This window comes from Podarcis gaigeae (assembly GCF_964106915.1).
Source record: "Podarcis gaigeae genome assembly, chromosome: 15".
In the NCBI taxonomy this organism is placed as follows: Eukaryota; Metazoa; Chordata; class Lepidosauria; order Squamata; family Lacertidae; genus Podarcis; species Podarcis gaigeae.
Genome location: NC_139692.1, coordinates 37,908,395 through 37,931,335, shown reverse-complemented (window position 1 = coordinate 37,931,335; position 22,941 = coordinate 37,908,395). Strand labels below are relative to the sequence as shown.

Here is a 22,941-nt window from a genome sequence, read left to right as displayed (position 1 = left end):
TCCGAAAAATCCTGCACTTTCTCTTCCGAAGTCTCACACAACAGCTGCTTCATTCCTCATCCTCAGACTCCACTCATGAGGAGCTTTCAGAAATAGCCAAGCCATCAGGCAAAGCAGAGATTACAGGCAGGGAGCCGCTCTCTGTCTTCCTGTGTAAACAAGGGCCAACCTCCATTAACTAGAACTTCATGCTGCCCTAGAAACAGCCACCCCTGGGATCATCAATGCCTCTGGGGCCTCCCCATAGGGGTCGGGGTGGGGGGTTTGGTACTAAAGTTTTTTCAACACCTAAAAAGGCTTACTACTCTCTTTAGCAAAATAAATTTTTCATCAGTCAGCACTTTGGGTTTTTTTTATGTACTTATTAAAATTTAAGAAACTGAGCCACTGACCCCTATAATTTTTCAATTGTTCACACCACAAAGACTGGCTTGGCTAATTACGACAGAACAGCTGTTGGAAGCGACCTTGCGATCAGCAAGAAAAACAGTGATGAAACGCTGCCTATCTACCAAGATCTGAAGAGTGCATTCTCCTCTCCCCCCACCTTATTCAAAATAAGTTCAGAAGTTAATTACACACAATATCTCAGAGGGTTATATATGAGCAAACAATTTTGAGAGCCAAATGAACGCCAGACCCGAGGAACACTTGCAGAAAACTTTGGACCATTTCTCTTTCCCTAGAACTGCGGTCACTGCTGTCATCTCAACTTGGGACAAGTATATTGCCTCATGCTCCGTAAGGAAGAAATTAAACAAAGCAGGTGGAAAAACCTAGTATGATACCCATGCAAACAGGCCCCAAAGAAAGACGGCCCATGTGATCAGCTAGTGCCCATTCCATTTCACATTGTAGTTTTTGTGGCAAAATAAAGGAAATAAAAATTGGGTCTTTAGGAAAAACAAATGGAAGCAAAACACTCCTCTTTGCCTGCCTTTATACCAAACACTGTTAGCAGGTATGCAATCTAAAGGCCTCTCTGGTCTCAAGATAGGATCTTAGAATGGGACTCTCTTGGCTCCACATTGTACAAAAGGTGCGAAACTTATAGCCCCAAACTCAGCATTACATATTTTGGGTTTCTTCTTTTTTCTACATAATTCTTTAAGCTCAAATTCATCAAGGCTTCTATCCTATGCATACTTGCTTGAGAGCAAGCTCCACTGAAATCAGCAAAACTGTAAGAAACTGAAGAAGGCCTGCCCCTTCTTTGACAGTAGTGATCAACCTATACTTCGTCCCATGCTGCACAGTACTTTTAATGTGGGGACCGGGAGTCAAACATTCCTTTCTGGGTCCCTCCCTTTTATCCCTCCCTTTGCCTTTTCTCTTCTAAAAGAGCAGAGACTCACCTGCCCAAGGCTTTCTGTTGCCACAGTATTTTGCTGAAATGTAACACCAGCCACTTATTACCAGCCACGCATAATTTAAGTCAAAACAGGAGCCTGGGTGAAGTGCATCTACTTGATAACCCTTCCAAAAGTATGGTCACGGTATCAGGATGCAAAAGCCCACCTGATGCTGTTTTCAATTTGATCCTTAGACGTTAGCAACAAATGTGTCAAAATGGTAACTGCTGATTGCTGCATCAAAACAAATTTGCAAGTCCTGGTTCCAAGATTTGGTCTGAAGGGCCAGGAAGCCGCAGCCTTGCTCAAACTAAGGTCTGGTCAGTGCCTAGATGGGAGACTGCCTGGAAGCCACAACTATGCCACATTGAATTCTATGATGGAAGGAAGGAAGGAGAAATAAATAAATGATGATGTAATGCAAGTGACATCTAGTGAATCCCTTGAAAGTTCTCACCATGTTCAACTTTCCCTAAATCACATTAGTAAAAGGGGAATGTCAAAATCCCACTGGCTTATATAAGGAAAACTGCCAGAGTTACCGAAAACCCAAACAAGTGCACTCTGCTTCCTGGGCAACTGGGTTGCAACAAAAGGAGTTCTCTGGGGTGCACAATTATCCCCATGACAAAATTACTCTGCCTAACCAAAACAGATGCCTCGCTCTTTCCAGGAAAACAGCATAGGAGACAATTTGTTGGAAATATAGATGGCCACAACTCTCACGAAATGTCATCCATTTCAAAACTGGAGAGAGATAAAAAGAATCCACATGGTTTCTTGAATATTCAAACAACAGTAGGGAATAAAACTTTTATTTCCACAGGGAATCAGCAGCAAGCAATCCTTCTATACAAATTATTACATTTATATTCCACCTTTTTCCATCATGGAATTCAAGGCAGTGTACCCAGGATTCCCAGGCAGTCTCCCAACCAGACACTGGCCAGACTCAAACCTGCTTTGCTCCAGCAATATGGTTGCCCCCAGTTCTTTCAGACCCTGTCCTGTAACTGATATACTATGTCATTGTTGGGTGCCATCTAAAAACCTTTGGGCAAGCCCAATGAACACACAGCTCTTCAATATATCTGCCTGTGAGAAGCAAAGCTGCAGGTTTATTCTTCAATAGGCAGTATGCAACTTCTTTGGCATGGCAAACTTCATCAGGGATTTTTGCCAGTACACACACAAATTTAATTCCGGCTGGGTCAACTAAGGTAGTTTTTATCTGAAATGAACGTCAATATATTTAACAATAAAGCTCAAGAAGGCTACAATGTGCCCTCCTGTTAAGTATTTGCCAAATGCACCTGTGGATGTGCATACTGTGGAACCAGTGAGAACGTGACAACATTGCTTTGCTTATTGCTTATAAACAGGAGTCCCAAGCTGCAAGAGTTAATTTTTAAACACAGACAATGAATCGCATTACGCCAACGCTGAATAGCTGTTTAAAATTGCACATACAGCCTGTGCAAGCAAGTGCAAGGAAAAGTCAGCAAGTTAACATGACAAGTAGCATTTTACATGCACCCTTCTGAACATCTACCCTATTTGACACCCTGATGTTGCCTTATGCAACTTTTCTCTCTCCTCCTCCCCCTTGCACAGGTTTTGCACTGACAGATGTTCCCATTTTGGAGGATAGCATTAAACCGTAGCAGATAACACACAACTGTTTAGGGAAGCTGTAACGGTTCTTTATGCTGCTGTTATGGTATATGTAGAAGCAAATTTTAGATTTCTGTGTTTTCCACATCAGTCACTTATGGGACTAAGGCCTAGTTTGAACATAACAGCAAGCCAAACTATGGTTTCACAGGCATGAGCAAGTGTGCTGGTACACAGTGATGAAACTGGTTGCTTCACTCACTCCTCCAGTGCTCCTCTTTCTGCTGTGCTGGCAGGAGCTAAATCATGGTTTGGCTTAGTATTACTTTCAAACTTGGGCTTGTGATTTGTCTTGTTCCTAATAAACCACGAGCTGTAACTAAACTCTGTTCTTAACTTACTGCTTGTGGAGGAGTTCATAGAAAAATAAAGTATTTTCTAACAGAACAGACTTGTATTATTCTCAACTACACAACATGCAAAACCAGCACATGAGGAAACTGATGAGCCCTTTTGACTTGGGAAAGAGGGGGGATCGAGAGACCAGCTGCACAGGAAGTGGTGAGCATGGTATGTATGTGTGCTCTGGCAGCCTGAAGGATTCCAAAATTTGCAAAGTGATTGTTTCAGATCTTTTTTCAAGTCAGCACCTGCCTCCAGCTGAAGAGGGCAGATGATTATTGTAAAACATACACAGCTGAAACACCTTGATTCAGTGCTTTCCCTACAACTGAACTCTAATTATCCCAGTCCTGGCAAGACCAGTACCCTGTAAGGGGTTAATGGGATTATACTCATGGCACTGGTGCCATGGCAGCCATGCCAACCTAATAGGTTTTCAAGGGTCTACACAGTGTTTTCTTAATCTGGTGGTGGAAAGTGAGCTGTAGGAGGCAACAATGGCGGAGCTGGAATGAAAACTATTTTAATGCTGCAGAGCAAAGATGTTTTCAATTTAAAGCTAGAATGCCAGTGAGCACCTGACTGTGGAAGGGGGGGGTAAGGCAGAAAGAAAAAGCAGCTGCCCAGAAGCTAATTCCTAAGGAAAAACAGCAACAACAACACAGCCATGACAAATCTGGGCAAATAAGCATGCCTGGCACCAGCACCCAACAAGGCCGGCCAGTTGCCCAGGTCAAGTGGATGTTCAAAGGGCTCAGCAAGCCAAGGCCTTGACCCAGAACAATCCTTAATCTATTCTCTCTGTAGCTCTTTGGCACATAGAAGACCTGAAGGAGGGTGAATTACAGGCCACCGAACAGAAGTGGGGAACTGTCAGATCTCCTGTCCAGGAGGTGATGACCCATTGCAGGTCTCTTGGCCTGAAACATAGGCAGAAGGCTGGGTAGGATCCTGGCTGTGTAAGACGTTTTTCAAGGTTATGGGGTAGTTATTTGCATGAGGGGAAAGTGGTGTTAAGCATTTAAAGAGGCTCAAGTGTCTAAAATTAGAGGCAAAACGTTTGGAAAGCCCGTATCTACAGCAATGGTCATGGGAGAATGTGGTCAAAATTCTATTATATTCAGGCACTTTGAAGGACACCAGAATGTAGCTGAAAACAGCCAAGTTGCATCGGCAGTGGAACTACAATATAAGCATCCCTGGTAGGTGCCCCAGAAACTGAGAGTAGAATTTAACAGGACAGTTCTTGAACTGTTTGCTTGATTCATATTAACTGCTTAAAACTGAAAAAAGAATGTATCAAATAGGATAAATGTTGCTAGCCAGGTAGGTGTTTCTTCCCAGGACAGGAATTCCTGCAATTTGCCATCTTCCAGGCCTCCCCCCTCTTTAGCCTGAACCTCCTAGCTTCCATCCTGACTGCTCTGGATAGGATCAGGAAGCAACCACACACATGACAATGTTGGCCATTTATAACACCAACAATTACAACACTAACTCCTATTAATCTGCTAAGAGGTAGTCAGGTGGTTTCTCAACCATGATGGAGAAATCAAAGGACTTACTACAGAAAGTGGGTTCCATGAAGCTAATTTGATGGAAGAATGTTCAAAGCTAGCACCAGTCTAAGACCTGGAGCTCAAATGTGCAATTATGTACAAGCCAGCTTTTCCCAATCTGGTGCCCTCCAGATGTTTTGGACTACAACTCCTATCAGCCTCAGGCAAGCACACCCATGTCTCATCAGCCTCATCATATGGCTGTGCTAGCTGGGACGGATGGGCATCGTAGTTCAAAACTTCTAGAAGGCACAAGGTAAATTATCTTTAAATTATTTCAAAGACTACCTAGACCTAGGCCAATAACACAAGCAACTATAAAACCACTGGCACAAGTCTGTGGGGCTAAATAAGCTTGACAAAAGACTTACTGCTTTGGGGAACATGCAAAAAACAGAAAAGGATAAACACCAATGTTTCAAGAAGTGCATACTGGTGCAAATATGTTCAGCAATGAAGCAGCTGTGCAAGGAGCTCACCACGTTTTGGGCCCACATATAACTGTCTCCCTGTTTGGGCTATGGGGAAAACAGATCTTCTGCTTTGCAGTAGAGCAGGGGTAGGCAACCTAAGGCCCATGGGCCACAAGTGGCCCACGGGGGTCATTTAACCAGCCCATGACCTGCCCCCGAACTGAGCCGCTCACTTGGCGAGTCCCCGCCTGCTGTGCTAAACTAGCGCAGTGTGGGGACTCGCTTCCACGGTGCCGGAAATCGTGTCTGCGCAGACACTGACGCCAGAATTTGTGGCTGCGTGTGTTCATGTGCGCGCACTCCAGCCCACAGAGGGCTCCCCGCTGGAGTGAACCAGCCCAGGCGAGGTAAACCTTGCCAACCCCTGAAGTAGAGACTCAATTTGCACAATGATGATAGGCCAGCCCTTGCATCAACCATGAAGCCACTTCCTCTGTTCTCAGAGCAGGGCTGTGCTTTTTGCAGTATTGGTCTGGCTTTTATGTTGATTCTCCACTCTTTTTCAGGCAGAGTTTAAAGTGTAAAAAAGCCAGCATAATAAAACTTTTTAAGGAAAGGAAAGGACTAAAACATTTAAGCATATAACTAAGAAGACACTTGAAATGCAAAAATCAAAACATATGATCTGTGTGCAAGAGAGTGCAGGAAAACATTCAGTTTGGAGCCAAGCATATGCATCTGTTGAGAAGCAAAGGTTTGGGGAACAGGAGGGAGCAGATTCTGTCCCATGCGAGGGGATCCTTCACCTTCTGCTTTTTTTCATGTATTATCAGTATACAACCCAGCTAAAACTAACCTAGTTTTCATTTACAGTGGTGCCTCGCTAGACGAAATTAATCCGTTCCGCGATTCTCTTCGTCTAGCGGTTTTTTCGTCTTGCGAAGCAAGCCCATTGACAGCTTAGCGGATTAGTGCTAGAGCTGTCAAGCGGCTTCCAGCGATCAGCTGTTAAGCGGCTTATCAGCGGAACAGCTGATAAGCGGCTTAGCAGCTTAGGAAAAGGGCAAAAAAAGCAAAAAAAAACCCGCCGGGGGACGCAAGATTTTTTCGTCTTGTGAAGCAACCCCATAGGGAAATTCGTTTTGCGAAGCGCCTCCAAAACGGAAAAACCCTTTCGTCTAGCGGGTTTTTCGTCTTGCGAGGCGTTCGTCTTGCGGGGCACCACTGTACTTTATCGCAATGTGATGAACATTCCTTTACACAACTGTCTTCCATTCTTGTTTCTACCTCCGTTTTTCTTAAGTTCTATTTTATTGGTTTGATGTTTTAAAAAAGATTGCACTTTTAAGATGAGAGTTTCACCACAAAATGAAGAAAAGCAACACCCTTTTCTAAATTCTTAGAAATTCAGAGATTGTCTGGATGGCTTTTAATACGGTGCATTCCATCCAGCTCTGTCCAATATGCTCTTATGAGAACACAGATAACAGAGTGAGTCTTCTGTTTAGTGGAGGGCCAAGCGTCAATTCCGTAGCAGAAACAACCTTTGCTTGAAGTTTCAATTAATTGCCACCTGCACCTTGATGGGGAATTTGCAAATGCTAGTGATTGATGGGCAGGTAATAAAATACATTTTTATCTGTGTGGGCGCTGCCTTTTTGGCTGCAGAGCCCTGCTGTATCTCTGAAACCAAGGCAGGAAGGGGGTAGCCCATCTAACAACAAGGGTCACATCAGAAATCTATCATGAGCTGTAGGGCTGCAGCTAATTTGCATATTTTCAATTTGTGTACAATTTGCATATGGAGAATGGGGGGGGGGGAGAAGGAAGACACCGCCAATCTCACCCTGATACTCTAGGGCAGATGGGGGGGGGGGTTAGAAACGCCATTTATCGAGAAGAGGAGGCTGAAGTTCATATCAGAGCAGGGTATATTATACATATTTGATACAAAATGAAATTGAAATATTGAGCAGGCATATAGATTTTGCTTTTTAAACAGAAAGCGAGAGGACAAGAACTATTCTTTTATTATCCTCCCAACCTGCATCCCACCCACAACCAGAGTGACTAGACTATTTCTTATCTGTAAAGGTTGTTTGATAGATATTTTTAAGGGTGAAGTCAAACTGGCATGAGTTGAAGGCAGGTCACCTGACTAAGACAACAAGGACTGCAAGCCAAAGATGTATGGCTCACTTTGTGTGAAGGATCGGCCCCAGCATGCTTCCAATGCTGGGGCTCAACTCTGGGAACTACAAAATAACAGACGGTGCAGAGTGCATTCCTCTCACTAGCCAAAGGCCTACAAGCAGAGAAGAGGGCAGGGTGGTCATGTGGCCTACTTTACAGAGGGAACTCCTCTATTTGAAAGACTGTGTTTGGTCTACGTCTGGTTAAAGACCCACAAAAGACCAGGTGGTGTCTTGAAGTTGCCCATCAACAGTTAGAATCCACAGCAGTCTGAACAGGCCCATGGATCACCTGGCCACAATCTTCCCCACTGTGGTGTGACGTATGGTGCTCCCATTTAAATGATAGTAATTATTTTATTTGTGCATTTATGCATGTAAATCAGCACATGCAAATAAATTTACACTCCTTAGGATGTGTAAGTGGCTACCCTAGGGGAGGAGTTCCTTGCAGACTCAAAACCCATGTCTGCTTTCCTAGAATGAAGCGCTGCACCAGCGAGGCTGCGCCTGGATTTTGCTGGTAGCATGCACAAAAGCGCTCACCCAAAAAACCCCAACCCTATCACTCCAATCAGGCTTTCATTAAAATGGCACTTCAGGGCACAACTCCCAAGAGTAATTTAGAGACTTTGGAACCCAAATCTCACTAGAAATTAATAAGACATATACTCGAGATCATTTAATGTGGATTAGTTATCCCCTTAACACCTTTTAATGATCAAGCACTATCCACAATCAGAGTGATTAAAGGGTAGATTTTCCCTACCACCACCTTTTCAACACATGAGCAAAATTGCAACTAATTCCTTTCAGAATTGTGGGCACGGAACCAAGTTTCCCCAGATTAATTAACAAAGTGTACAAGGACGTGATCCTGCATGTGTGGAGGACATTTCGTAAATGGCACTCAGCAGTCTAAGCTGCTTTTTGAACACTGTACTCTTCCTGTATGGTCTACATTTCTAAACCTGTTACCAGACTACGAACGTTTATTTTCCCATCCAGCTTTAACAAGCCCTGTGAGTTTTCCTTCCTCCTGTGCTGCTAAAGTCCCCTACATAAGATCAATCAGCCAGATTTGACCAAGAAAGGCGGAGACGGGTGGGGAGGAAAAACCTGCCGACCTAAGAGGTGCTCTTCATTTTGCAAACAATGAAAAAGGCAAGCTTTTTGTCCCTAGAAAGTTCACACAAAGTCATACATCACACTGGTTGGCATGTTTACTCCTGAAGCCTCTAAAATGCAGCAGCTGGTCTCAAAGGGTTTCAGAAACTAGGAGCCAACAAGGAATTTTTCATTAACAACTCAGAGCAGAAATCAATGTTCCCCCAGTGTCATGTTATTTCAAGGAGTTGGAGTGGAGGGAGGAAGAGAGTTGAAAAATGCACAATGCAAGTGGCTTTTGGGCCCTTGCCAAACTATCCCACACATTCAAGGCCTCCATTTCTTTTCTTATCACGAAAGATTTTTTCAAAGCTTTTAATTGTCCCTAATAAATTACCCACAGAGGCAGCAAAAGCAGGAGCTCCCCCCCCGCCATTCATTTATTTTGCACCACTTCATTGTTAGCAAGGCAACACCAACAAAGAGATAAAGCCTCCACCTGACCCGAAAGAGATAAACAGGAGGGCTGAGGTGAGACAAATCACAGATAACAATCCTATAAACCAATGATCCAGACCAGTGGTCCATCTATCCAGGCTAGCAGTATTCATTCTCTTCTTCTGCAAATAATACCTCTGCCCTAGGCCAATATTCTATGAAAAGCAAGGCCATGATTCTGGTACTGAGAACTGGAGCCCGTTTTGTGAAACTGGGGTGAGAGATCTGATGGAACAGGAGAGTAATGAATAAGGAACATTTCCTAGTAACCCTCAATCCCTAGGATAGAATAATCCACAGAACCTAAAGGCAGCTTTCTGCATCTCCAATGGAAAGGCAGAGGACCTGGTGCTAGAAGAGGGGCAGGTGAGTAGCATGTTACCATGGTTTGCCTTAGCATGTCATCCAAGCCTGGGATTGTGGGAAAGGACTCTCCTCCTTAAGCATGATCTACAGACAATGTCTGTAAAGGACCCCTGACAGTTAAGTTCAGTTGCAGACGACTCTGGGGTTGCGGTGCTCATCTCGCTCTGCAGGCCAAGGGAGCGGGCATTTGTCCGCAGACAGTTTTTCCAGGTTATGTGGCCAGCATAACTAAGCCGCTTCTGGTGCAATGGAACACCGAAACCAGAGCAGCGCTCGGAAACGCCGTTTACCTTCCTGCCGGAGTTGTCCCTATTTATCTACATTTTTTGGCATGCTTTCGAACTGCTAGGTTGGCAGGAGATAGGACGGAGCAACGGGAGCTCACCCTGTCTTGGGGATTCGAACCGCCAACCTTCTGATCGGCAAGCCCAAGGGGCTCAGTGGTTTAGACCACAGGGCCACCCACGTCCCTGTCCTAAGATTACAGATGGTTTTTAAGGTGGGGAGACCTTAACTACAATTCTGGGTTTGAACAACGTGCCAAGCCCAGCTTTGGCTTAGTTCCCATGTTGTGCTGCGCCAAAGGAACAGATGAGGAGAAAAGTGGGTGCAAGCTCCTCTCTGGGAGCCTGCATGTTAGTGCAGTCCAGGTAAGCAACAGGGTTCACCATGATACTTAAATGAGGACACCGAGAGGCACCCAGACAAGCAGCAAGTTCAGGCCCAATATATAGAGGCAATATAATATCACTGGATAGACAAGAGAAGGGAAGGACTACTGCCTGCATGCCCTGTTTGAGGCCTTCCCAGATTAATTTGGCTTGTTTAGCCACTGCAAGAACAGATGTTGATAACTACAACTCCCATCAGTCTTAGCCAGCATATCCAATTGGCCAGGGATGGTGAGAGCTATATTTTGGCAACAACTGGAGGTCAAAGGTTCTCCACATGTGCTGTAGTGCAGTGTTCCCCAACCTTGGGCCTCCAGCTGTTTTTGGACTACAATTCCCATCATCCTTGACCACTGGTCTTGCTAGCGAGGGATGATGGGAGTTGTAGTCCAAAAACAGCTGGAGGCCCAAGGTTGGGGAACACTGCTGTAGTGGATGGACCTTTGCTCTGACCTAGCAGAGTGGATCTTATGTTCAGTGGAAAACTAGCTATCTGGCAGGCCTGTAATAAAAGTAAGCCCCAATCAGGTCACCACAAGCCATAGGGCTAAGCGGAACTTATGGGGAACTGCCCTGGAGGCTCCAGAAATCAACACTAAAGATGACAAAGTGGTTTACTTTACCTGAGGGCCCAGCGACAATCTTGGGTAAACAGACGCTGGTCCAAATTTCATACAGGCCGTTGTGCAGAAGTGGCATGTGGGGCGGAAACACTGTCTGACAAATTCCACTTCAAGACTGTTTAAGCAGAAAGTGTTTGGCAGTTTGAGAGACGCTCTCTATGCACAGAGAGGAAGCACAGCAACACCACAACTAAAGCCACGCTTCAAATCAGGAAGTGCTATTTCATTTTAGCCATTTGGAACAAGTGCCACATCATACTAACAGTGAACTCATGAACAGAGTATGAATGCTTATGTAGCCGAAACAGAATTGCCCGTGAACGAAAGGAAGGTATCAGCAGGCCTAGAGCCACTCCCAAGTTTTTTTGAAGCCTAATACATTTAGAAAAAAATATCCTAAAGGTGCAGGGAGACAATCCTGTGTGGAATGAGCATGGCCAGAAGGTACAAAATGCTGGCGTTTGAGGACATGGCTAGCTGGAACCCAAAATTGTGTTAAGAGTTCCACTTATATGGCATCTTCAACCTAAGCTGGAGGTGAGAGGAGAAGCACCACAGAGACCTCACCTTTTATTCCATTTCTGAAATCCAGATAGACAAGGCACCTGCCACACAAGTCATGACACGCTCTCAAAGTTTTATGAGAAAGACTAATGCTGTCTTCCAAGGAGAAGTAGGAGTAGATTGTGAAGGTACATCTTCTTCATTTACTCATAAAAAAATAGTCTTGCTAGAGAATTATGATTGATACAATGCCATCAGTGTACATGTTACTTTAAAGAGTCTCTCTCTCTCTCTCTCTCTCTCTCTCTCTCTCTCTCACACACACACACACACACACACACACACACAGAGAGAGAGAGAGAGAGAGAGAGAGAGAGAGACCTGCCCCTGGGTGTTTAAGTGGACCTGTCCAGGCAGTTTGCATTGCAGGTACACCACCCCCTGCACTATCTCTGCACGTTATTTAAAGGGCATCAGTAGCCTGACAGCAAAGCTACTAAGGATAAAGGTGCAACACCCAGAAGCAATAATGAGCATTAGTCAATCCTACATTTGGATAACATGACACTTGTTGCATCTTAATATATGCATCTTCCACTCTCTAAACTGCTTATGAAGACTATAATTTTCTCCACTAAAAACACTGTCTAATAGCACCACCCCCATTCTAATTATAGGCGGCTCTCTTATGCATTATAATCTTTACACAATTAAGCCCACTTAAAAGAGTAACTGATTGAATACCCCTCCAAAAATTAAAGTGTTCAGGGAGCATGAAGGTTGTGATGGCAAATGACAAAAGACTCAGAAAACTGAAAATTAGGGCATTTCACCCCTTACATTTATATATCAATGGGTTGGAAAAGCAGCATCAACTTCCAAACTCCAGCGATCAACAATTCACCCACCCATTATTGTTTCCGTAATGTAAAATTACATCCTTTCTGAGAACTGTGTGTAGAAAAGCGATCAGTCCCTCACACTCTACACATTATGTGAAATAAAGCTGTCTGGTTTCATGTCAAGTGGAAACCTTCTCTATGGAGTGTTTCAAGGGTTTAATGAAGATGAGTCCTTGCAATTAAAACACAATACTAGTAGACATGTAGACTGGAAAGAGCTGGAATTGATCCGCTTACATAAACACTTTTATGCTGTGGGTTGGGGTGGAACAAAGCTATACAGCCTTTGCAGGGCTCACCTGTTGTACATCTAAGCTCCCTATAAACATTAATACAGCAGGAAACAAAGGAACAAAGCTTTTTCTGATGTAGGTATTCATGCGCACAGGCAACTTTTGCAGCGTCTCTGAATAGTTATGTTTTTACAGTGGTAGGGCTAAAAGAGGAAATGTATCACAGAAAAAAGGGGACATTGATCCACATAAAATTTGCATATATATATATATGTGTGTGTGTGTGTGTGTGTGTGTACTAATTCATATGTATAGATAGAATTTACTATAGAAACATTTTACTATAGAAACATAGAAACATTTACTATAATTTTAATAAACAGAGACTATGTCTAACCATCATGGTGAAGACTGTGACCTGTGTACCTGCTTGCTCTCCTGTCCAGGTGTTAAGTGCTTATTATCATCTTCAAGGCCCCCTCCTGCTCTCCCCTCCCTTTCCATCCTTAAACCAGTTTTGGACCAGGCAGCCCTTCAAATAGATGACTGTCCTTGACCCACAGACACCCAACATAGCTGAGAATTCAAACATCAGTTGTCCCCTCCTGGAGCCTGACCATACAGCCTGTGGGGATCCTGAATACTACAAGTAACAAACTGGGTGGAAGGGGTGAGTGGGCGGTAGTGCGTAGCTAAGCATAAAACCTGATAATCACTGTTTTGTCCTATATTCACTGCAATGCCATGCAAATTACACCATGCACCCAAAAATCTTCCCAAACTTGGTCCTCAGAAAGCAATGTGACATTTTCTCAGATGGCTGTTAAAAGTAAATGTCAAGACAATTAAATGGAACCTCCATATCACGGTTCCATCACCTTTGTGTTTTGCTTGCCAATGCCCAGAGGTATGTGGCTGACAGTATTTGGGAGCAAATGATGGATTAACCCAGGGGCGAGGGACCTGTGGCCCTACAGAGGTGCCCATCTACAGCTCCCATCATCCCTATCATTTAGCATGCTGACAGGGGCTGGTGAGAACCAGGAGTCCAACAACATCTGGAGGGCCACATAAGCCCCATCTGGTGCTGGGTAGAATAACCCTCTTTAAAAATTCCTCTCCTTTTTAGATCCTGTCGCCATTAAAATAATAATAATCCTCCAGGCTCCTCCCTCCCCAAAATTGCCTTCTCTAAATGCCCCCTATGATAAAATATAGTTTCTAAGCTATACAGATGTTCTTAAAAACACCTGTTTCTCTCAATCACATCCTCAGCTCAATCCAAAACTAAGTCCTCCTGCCTCCAAGTTAAAGAAGATCTAAGATAAGGGGCTGTTATCCCACCGGCAGCCACAACAGTGAGCCTCACCTACCCATCTCTACCACTCTGCCACACATCAGAAGAAGGAAGGTGCCAACAGAAGGCTTCAAGGTTGCCTGGAGGGGCAGGCAGGGACAAACGCTATTTACGCAGCTTCTGCTCCAGTGCCAGGTTTCTAAAAATCCTGCTACGTCGTCCTATGCAGGGTTTGCTGTTTGTATGTTTTTTGTTTGTTTGTTTAAAGGTACTGCGCATGCAAGACATCCTTGAAGCATGCTTTCATTTATTTATGTTCCACAAAATGTGCAATGCCAGTACTGCATGATTTAATTATTCTATTACAGTAGAATACAGTGACAGGATCATCTACTATATGAGGAATGGCTACGGTGTTTAGGGCTCCTTAGTTTAGAAGGGGGGGGGGAGGCACCTAAGGTGGGACGTGGCAGACGTTTATAAAATTCTGCGTGTTGTGGGAAAAGTGGGCAGAGGGAGGGGTGGGTGTTTTTCTCCCTCTCGCATAGCACTAGAATTCATAACATATCGAAACTGATTTGCTGCAGTTTCAGGACAAATCAGAAAGTGTGCTTCTTGGTGTTTATTAGAATTTCTAAACTGCCATCTCGTTAAACATACAGATATATATGTATATAATTATAAAAATAATAACACAGAGAACAAATGACCAACATGATGCATAATTAATGCTTGGCATTCACCGCCACAAGAGCTGATGACAATGGCTTTTTGTTTAGATGGCTTAGAAGGGGATTAATGCAAATTCATGAAGGAAAAGAGGCCCACCAATGACTATTTGTTATGATAGCTATGTGAAATCTCCTGATTTGGAGGAAGTGTGTCTTCAAGCACTGGTTGCTGGAGGCAAAAGCATGGGCTATTGCTTTCATGCCCTGCTTGTGGACTTCCTAGAGCAGGGGTCAGCAAAGTTTTTGTGGTTTGCGCTGGTTCATGGTCCCGCAGACGAAGCGGTGGACCCGAGTGTGTGTGCGTGCGCACACGCGCAAACACTATTTCTGGGCAGCGGGGGTCCCCGAGCAGGCGGTGGGGGTCCATGGGCCGCTTCCCCAAGGCAAGAGGCCTCAGAGCCAGGGCATTGATGGTGAGACAATGATGAGTAGGCAGAGGGAGAAGAGGCAGCAGACTGAGAAGAGGTAGTAAATAAGCCCTTCTGCTTACCTGCTTAAGAAAGCTGGAGGGGCCTGCCAGACAGAGATCTCAATTGCCAACTGGCACCCACAGATCTCCACACGGTTGCAGCTGGTCACAAAATGCACATGGTGCCTGACTAACTTCTAACACTGGAGGCATCTATCTGGTGGCTCACTGTGGCATGTGGGATGCTGAAAGAGATGTACAGTGGTACCTCGGGTTACGAACTTAAATCATTCCAGAGGTCCATTCGTAACCAGAAACCGTTCTTATCCTGAGGCGTGCTTTTGCGAATGGGCCTCTGGCACACGATTTCTGCTCGCATCCCGGGGCAAACTTTGCTACCGGGAGCAGCAACTTCCGGGTTAGCGGAGCTCGTAACACAAAGCGTTCGCAAGGAGGATGGTTCACAACCAGAGGTATTACTGTATCCAGATTCTTCTTACATGCATGCATTAGTTCTTTTCAGAATATTTTTGAACTTTACACATTTGGTGCACTGATAAGTCATCATTCCCCCAACCTAGCAGAGTTAGTTAACCAAAGGAAAATTTCCCTCACTTTCTGATCCACCATATGTACAGTGGTGCCTCGCAAGACGAAATTAATTCGTTCCGCAAGTTTTTTCGTCTTGCGAGTTTTTCGTCTTGCGAAGCACGGTTTCCCATAGGAATGCATTGAAAATCAATTAATGCGTTCCTATGGAAACCGCCTTCAGACCAGGTCCGGGACAGTCTGTCCCCCGACCTCTTCTGAAGGCTGGGGGGGGGCAAGGGCTTTTCTTCCCACCCCCAGCATTTTAAAAAACCCCGGGACAGCATTTTAAAATGCTGGCGGGCGGCAGCGAAGGCTTCGCTGCCGCCCGCCAGCATTTAAAAATCGCCCCGGGACAGCGGAGGACTTCTCCGCTGTCCCGGGGCGATTTAAAAGCCCCCGGGAAGGCAGGCAGGGGGGACAAAGACTTTATTTGATCATCTGATCAAATAAAGACATCTTGCAGTTCGTTTGCACGGAACATTCAAGCGCTTCTTGATTCAAAGTGGCTAAAGACGTTCTTCCCTTATCACTTCCTTAAAACGGCTGAAAACCCTTTTTTATTTCCAAGATAGTGACCCTGAAAAGTTTGCAGTCCCCAAAGTATACAAATTTAGAGGGTGAAACTAATTTCAAGAATGTTATAAACAATACAAGGTTAGAAATAATCATAAAGAGGGAATGCAGGAGGATTGGGCTGGCTTGGAATAACACATATAGCGAGAGATGGCAGGAAGTAGACATCTGCTAGTGGACCTCTGGCCAATTTCCATTGGACCACCTAGCACAGATGTGGACAACCTGCAGCTCTCATGGCCGCCCAAGGCACACACACCCTTCAACCCTCCAAACAAGGGAATTATGATAGGGAGAATGGTGTGTGGGAATGGCAATCCCCTTTCTTTGTTACCAATTCATTCTTCCCCCACACAGCATCATTCAAGCTCCTTTGCCCCCGGCCAAATGCTTGCTGGAGCTGCCTCACCCAAATCCATAAAGACTGAACTGTAGCACAACCCCATCTAGATCTCAGGCAAGTAGAACACTAGGTCTCTACAGAGCTTACCCAAGAGTCAAGGCAAATGTGATGGGGAGGAAGGCAAAGACTGTACACAACTGTAGCTAACAGCTGGCAAGAATCAAAAGATTCAAAAATTGCACCGCTTCCAAAACTGCACAAAAAAAGCTGCTGCCAGAATTGGTGCATTCTGCTATGCCACTTCAGGATTTTACTGCTTCTCTCTTCCTCCTGCATAGGTAAAGATAAAGGGTAAAGGGACCCCTGACCATTAGGTCCAGTCGTGGACGACTCTGGGATTGCAGCGCTCATCTCATTTTATTGGCCAAGGGAGCAGGCGTACAGCTTCCGGGTCATGTGGCCAGCATGACTAAGCCGCTTCTGGTGAACCAGAGCAGCGCACGGAAAAGCTGTTTACCTTCCCGCTGGAGCGGTACCTATTTATCTACTTGCACTTTGACGTGCTTTAGAACTGCTAGGTTGGCAGGAGCAGGGACCGAGCAACGGGAGCTCACCCCGTCATGGGGATTCAAACCGCCGACCTTCTGATCCGCAAGTCCTAGGCTCTGTGGTTCAACCCACAGCGCCACCTGCGTCCCACCCCTGCACAGGTAGACCAGGCCAAAGAGGACTATTGAGCCAAGAGAACAAAACTATAGACCTACAATGTTCAGAGACAGTTTGTCTCCAGATACCAATTTCTGCAGGTGATCCAGAGAGGGGTGGGCTACAGTCATCATGCCCAGCCTATGAGCTTCCCAAGGGCCACTGACTGACCGCTGTTAAAAACAGAGTGCTGGGAAGGAACAACCTCTGGCCTGATCCAGGAAAGAAATTATTCAGTTCTTCAAGCAGGTTCCTCCAAGCCCAACCACTGATGCAAGACCTCAGCAAGCGTGTGAGTGCCACACAGCAAAACAAATGACAAGCTGAAGCTTCTCATTAAAAACAAACTTTTGCATACATTAATTTGATCGCATGCCTGTTTTGCATAACATTCGCTTCCCCTGCCTTTTCACCTTCTTTCTGCTGTTGTTTAATTGCTAGCAAAACAAACCAGGTCTCTGATGTTACCTTCTGTCTCTAAATTGGAAGACTCGCCTGAAAGAGACATGTGGCAATTAAACAAGTGTTTATATTACACCTTGTTCTAGCTGACAGCAACAGAGCAGGAAGGCCACCCACGCACTCGCTGGGCATTTCTGCATCACATGCCATAAGAAGTGGAGGGGGAGAGATGAGCAAGAAGCCAAGCACAGCCCTTCAGCTGGACAGGAACTAGGAGTTCTCTCCTACCAGAGTTGCTCCAAGGTAATCCACATTGGAGACAGAACCTACAAGCTCACCATGCCAATCTCAGAGGCAAAGGAGACATTCTCCACAAAACACATTCTTGTTAAAAACTGACGTGGGGCGTATATTAAGAGTGTCTCATTACTCTTGGCGTAGCATCCTCACACAAGCAGCAGAGAATACAAAATGCAAGTGTCTACGGTGTTGGCCATTCATTAAAAACAACACGATGGCACTCAGCCAACATTATAAATAGCCCGGTTTGTTCTGAAACTTGACCTGCATCAAGAGCAGCCACTTCAATTTTCTGTCCCACAGCGCCAACTGCTACTGGCAGGAAAAATCTCTCAAGGCCCATTATAGAAGAATAAGGCAGGAGTTACTGTTATGCTAAGTACTTTATAGAGCAGGGGTCTGGCCAAATTTAGTTCTCTGCTGGGCCATTATCTAATTTGAGAGGTGTGTGTGTGTGTGTGTGTGTGTGTGTGTGTGTGTGTGTGAGAGAGAGAGAGAGAGAGAGAGAGAGAGAGAGAGAGATCTCCCCTCATATAGGCGCATATATATATATATATATATGCAGGTTTTGGTGTCCTCGGGTGTTTTCCCGTGTAAAAGTTGGGGTGTCTAGGCGACGTTTCGACGAGGTCTCACTCGTCATCTTCAGGCTGGTGCTTTCGGCTTCTTGTTACTGGAACAGAGCGGGATCTCAATGTTTGAGTTCCTATATATATATATATATATATATGCAGGTTTTGGTGTCCTCGGGTGTCTTCCCGTGTAAAAGTTGGGGTGTCTAGGGAAGACACCCGAGGACACCAAAACCTGCATTCCTGTACCCGTGAAAATCTACGAAAGCATATATATATATATATATATATATATATATATATCACAAACCTCCTCTGAAGTACATTATGCTGATACAAGAAAAAAGCAACTTACTGAGGCTTGAGCAGAGATCTGAATCAGGGTTTCCCACATCCTCACTGTTAATCTACAGCAGTGTTTCTCCACCTTTTTCTGATTGTGGCCCCCTTCTGCCCTTGTTTCCTCCCTGTGCCCCCCCCACCAGTAGAAAGCTAACTATTTAAATGTTTTGTTTGTAAATAGAACACACAAACCCTGCTGCAGCCACAAACCTTGCCCTTGACAAACGAGATGCAGACAACTTGGTCCACGCAGCGGTGGAGTGTGGAAGTGGGAGGAAGAAGGAAGAGGAAGCGACGGTCAATTCTCTGTTCACTCTACTTTTCTCTTTTCTTCACTACTTTCTGTTTTCTTTTCTCAGTCACTTCTCTGTTTTCTTCACTTCTCACTTCCCTAGTCTTGTGCCTTGGCCCCCCATTTATGCGATTTTCAACTGTGGCCCCCCTGGAATATCCTGGGGGCCATATGGCCCCCAGTTGAGAAATGCTGATCTAGGGCACCACAATGGTTCTCCACACCCTGTTCAATCAGAGCAGGGACTACCTGCTGGGTCTAGTTGCACTGCACCCATTTGGGAGCTTGGGTGAACTGGTTCCAAAATAGGCCTGATAAAAGGAATAAAATGGCTTTGGATGTCCCTGAAGCTTCAGGGTCTGCTATGATACCCAAAGATGTTGGGGCTAAGGAGCTAAGAGGACTCCAAGCTCACTCCATTCCCTGCTATTTCACATGGTGTCCTCTACACTGTCTCCCTGGGATAGGCCTTGATGTACTTCCAATGAATACAGTGGGGAAAACTGGGGTCTGGGATACTTTCCTTATCCTGAATCCAAAGAAAGCTGGTTAGTGTTTCAGACATATTCTTAATCAGGTGTTTTATTTTTTAAATTAATTTTGGACTGGGCAAAGTAGACACTGTCCATCATCTCTACCTAAAGCTACATACATACTAGGAATTCTATTTAACCAAACCTAATATTCATTTATTCTTGTTCCATCATACTGGAAATACAGCAAGCTGAGAGCAGGAGAAACTGGCTTCTTCCCCTGAATGGACCTTAATTTTTGTTTGCTTTAGTGAGCAGGAAAATATACCCCTCATGCTTGTTCCTATGAATGGGAGTTACAGTTCAGAAGCATCTGGAGGGTCACAGGTTTAGGGGTTGGGCAGTGTGCAACTGCAGGGGCCTCAATGAATACCTGGACATGGTGTCAGCCTTCACTGATTACTGGATCCTCCACTTAGTATTATCAAGAGGAAGACTATGGTATGCTTAGAAAGCAGGGAAAGAATTCTAAGATGTCATCAGATGACTTTACTGAATGAGACCCTCTTTGTGGGAAAAGGAAAGGAGTGCACTACTGCATGTAAATATATCAATCAATCAATCAATCAATCAATCAATATATTACTGTCAAGAAACCAAAATTAAAAGCATACAGCACACAGGAATCAGCATATGATATATGCATGAACAATACGGAATTAAGGCAGTGATTCACAAATCATTGCTATACAACACTCATATGCCTTTGTTTGTGTAAAGAGGTCCAGGATTGAAAGATATGCTTCCATTCAAATTTCAAAGATGTAATCACGTTAGGCTTCCACAGCAAAACCAACAAAAAGCCCTATGACACCTTACACCAACATTTGTTAGGTCTTTAAGGTGTCACAAGACTCTTTGCTCTTTTACTCCCAAGCAAGAGATTGCAGCCAAAGGCAATGATCACATAAAATAAGGATTGGATCCTGTTTAAAGCCAACCCGTCTCACCCATACAAAATATAGTTTTCCTTTCTAGATAGCCAACACTCACAAGAGTTAACTAGTTCATGTGCACATCAATTAAAGAGGGTGTAGTTTAGCAAGCCTGAGATCTAAGACAGGGCTCCGTGCTAGCTCTCAGGCAACACAGCACATCCACCTGGATATGAACGGCAAAGGATCCATATTTCTTTCTGGCTAAGGTTATATGGAAGGGTAATCTTCCTTTCATTATGTATAATTATGATCATTATGGGCAACTTGAAAGAAATTCAACCATAGTAGTTATTTACAACTGCACATATGGGGCTGATGGTTATGGCAGGCTACCAAATTTGCCGTAAAGCGGGCCAAGTTTGCTTTATTAATTCACATTGCTCCTCTATTATACATGCCTTTCAGAATTAGGCAGGCTTCTAAAAGCTCATCAGATCAGGGCGATTACAGCAATCTGGAAGCTGAAACATTGCACCAGCCTGCCCAAACCTGGCGGGGGGCGGAGGAAATGCCTCTGCAGGAAAGAGACTGGAGGTGAAAAGGACTGGACCAGAGGGCAAGGGGACTGGGTTGGCTTGGCTTGGCTATCCATATGGCTGCATCCCCAGGCCTTCCAACATTAAGAGATCTTACTAGAGTGCTTGTTGCATATAAATTTTGCACAGTAAAGACTCCTCAAACCAACAGTTCAAAGTGTGACTCTGCTGATCAGATACACACACTGGGTGTGAAATAACCATTTTTAAAAGGAGAAAAATCATTTGCATAGAATTTATTCCATTTATCTGGACATTTACAAGTTCCAGAGGGGGGGGGGGGAACCATGCAACGACAGAATGAGATTGAAAGCTGGATTCCAAAACCAAGTCTATTCCAGCTTTGACAATGACCTGCGGGACATGCTGTGGTCAAGTTACCTTCCCTCTCTTTGCTCAGGTATTTCCAACTATACAATGAATACAGTTATTTTGACCTCTACAGTCAGGCACTGTTAGTGATGAAGACATACATTTATGTACACACACACAGCCATGATACACTCCTACTCCATGCATCTAGGAGCCTTTTCTTCTGTTTTTTACTTCTTTAAGACGGTTGACCAACCCACTTCTCAAAGAGTTCTGCCTTCCATTGCAGCAGCCATAGGTTGCTCTGTCCCCAGTTCCATCAGTGTGCTACTACCTCCAGCACTGTGACTACTGCCAGAGCTTGGCAATGTATTAGGGACAGGGGCAGTGTAGCCACTTCACACACTTTCATCTACTTTTGAGCCCTCTAAAAAAATAAAAGGTATTCTCTGTAGCATTTCAAGGTGTTTGCAAAACTCCCGTCTTCCTCCATTTTCACTCAGTCCTAAATTTCTGACAGGCCCAAGTTTGAACCCCACTATATTTGCAAAATGCAGGGTTTGAATAACTAAGTAAGAACACCTTGGCCTCTTCCAATCAGAAGTATCAAACTGAGCTTCCTCAGCCCTGAAAGATCCTGAAAGAACGTCCAGTACATTGGATTGTTCACTAGGAAGAGGATGTGATACTTTCCTCACAAGGTTGCTATGAGGACAAAGCCTTTCTCTCTCTCTTTTTTTTTTTTTTTTTTGTAGAAGGACCTTAAATGCAATATAAATGCTTTCTGCCAAGCAGAATCTATCCAGCACAATAGTAAACAATTAGATAATAGGAATTTTGGCTGGGCCGAACCCTTTTCCGAGGCACTTGAATGAGTATTTTTCAAGTGATATTTATAAAGTGTGGAAACCTTTCAAAATTTTCACCTTAAAGCCCTCACCTATAGAAAGGGACAGGAGCCTCTCTCCTTGGGAGCAAATCAAAGGACTCCATAGGCCCCAGTGGGAGAAGGACCTTTGCTTCAAAAGGCATTTCAAGCATTTCGGAGCTGGTGCTTTGATTAATAAGCTTTCCCCTCCAGCAAAGAACCATGTCGCCGGCTTTCAGCGTTCCTCGGGATATTGCCATGTTTGTTTTGTCTGCATGAGATTTTCTTTCTTTCTTTCTTTCTTTCTTTCTTTCTTTCTTTCAAGAAAGAACAAAAATTAACCAAAAGAGGGGTGGGAGTGGGGGAGACTGGGGGTGGGACAGAATCTCTCGGACACATTTATAAACCAAACTGTTTACTCAGTAAGTTGCCTTGACCTTCTCTCGTGCCACCATCCCCTTCTTTCCAGTCCAAAGTAACAGAAATTAAATTGATTCAGTCTATCAAGGCTCTGCATCTAAGTGATTAAAATTCAGCTACCGGGGGGGAAGGGGGGCTGGCTTGTGCTGCATCTAAGAAATACAAGCCCTTGTCACCGCATGTGATCCTACCAGTGGTGGATAAGGGACAAGGGGATATATAAAACACACCTTGCCATTGTGTTTTATCACAAGCACCATCTTTTTGCTAAGATGAGGCAGAGGGGACAGGGGACTGTTTGCTACAGAGGTTAGTGGCTCTTGGCACAGGTGGTGCGAGAG

General features: G+C 44.6%; 1 protein-coding gene and 1 long non-coding RNA gene across 51 annotated transcripts in view; one reads left to right on the top strand and one right to left on the bottom strand.

The window, feature by feature from the left end:
- The window catches only part of LOC310832750, a 404,622-nt gene that overhangs the window by 40,115 nt on the left and 341,566 nt on the right, over positions 1-22,941 (top strand). The gene's annotated exons all lie outside the window — the stretch shown is intronic.
- The window catches only part of MSI2 (musashi RNA binding protein 2), a 450,658-nt gene that overhangs the window by 230,915 nt on the left and 196,802 nt on the right, over positions 1-22,941 (bottom strand). The window contains exon 1 of one of the 50 annotated variants that reach the window (XM_083714658.1): positions 14,955-15,052. The exons of the other annotated variants lie outside the window; for them this stretch is intronic. The gene's annotated coding sequence lies outside the window, so the exon portion shown is untranslated. Of the gene's footprint in view, positions 1-14,954; positions 15,053-22,941 lie in introns of those variants that run through there. 50 annotated transcript variants of the gene reach the window in all.